Raw genomic sequence first — 773 nt, forward strand, 5'->3', positions numbered from 1 at the left:
GGTCTCATGCATGCAAGGTGAGCACTCTACCACTGAGCCACCTTCCCAGACCCTAAGTGTTATTCTTGAGGCTGCAGATCTTTGGGACAGGAGTCCACATGCAGGACACTGGTGCTCTACTGAAGACTCCAGATTCAACCTCTTAAAATATAGCTTCTCTGTATCTCATGATCGACTTCCCCTATAATACTGGAACAGATGGAGGTGGGGAGAATGGTAAGGCCAGAGCAGCAAGTAGGGGTTCTAGAAGATTCCTTATTATTTTTATTTTCTTGTGCCAGTCCTGCGGCTTGACTCCTGACGTGGGCACTGTCCCTGAGCTTTTTTGTTCAAAGCTAACTCATAGACTTTCCTACTTTTCTGGCCTGGGCTGGCTTTGAACTGAAGGTCCTAAGATGCCCATTTTCCTAGTAAGTAGGATTGTAGTCCTGAGGCCTAAGCACTTTGTTGAGTAGGCCATAGGCAGCCAGGGGCAAACTGGGAGGAAAGAGGTTCCCAGAACTACGCCTTAGCTCAGATCGCCCTCTAGTGGATATTGAGTTTTGACGATTTTGTTGTAGCTGTTCCCCACAGGTGTCCAGAGGTTGATGGTCAAGAGCAGGACTTGAGATGCTATGACTGATGAATACATCAGTCAGATCAGAAGCAGCCAGAGGCTGATGGTTCACACCTGTAATCCTAGCCACTCAGAAGCTGAGATCTGAGGATCACAGTTCCAAGACAGCCCGGACCAGAAAGTCCGTGACATCCTTTTTTTTTTTTTAATTGTGAAA

Source organism: Dipodomys ordii, unplaced genomic scaffold (assembly GCF_000151885.1).
Source record: "Dipodomys ordii isolate 6190 unplaced genomic scaffold, Dord_2.0 Scaffold64, whole genome shotgun sequence".
NCBI lineage: Eukaryota > Metazoa > Chordata > Mammalia > Rodentia > Heteromyidae > Dipodomys > Dipodomys ordii.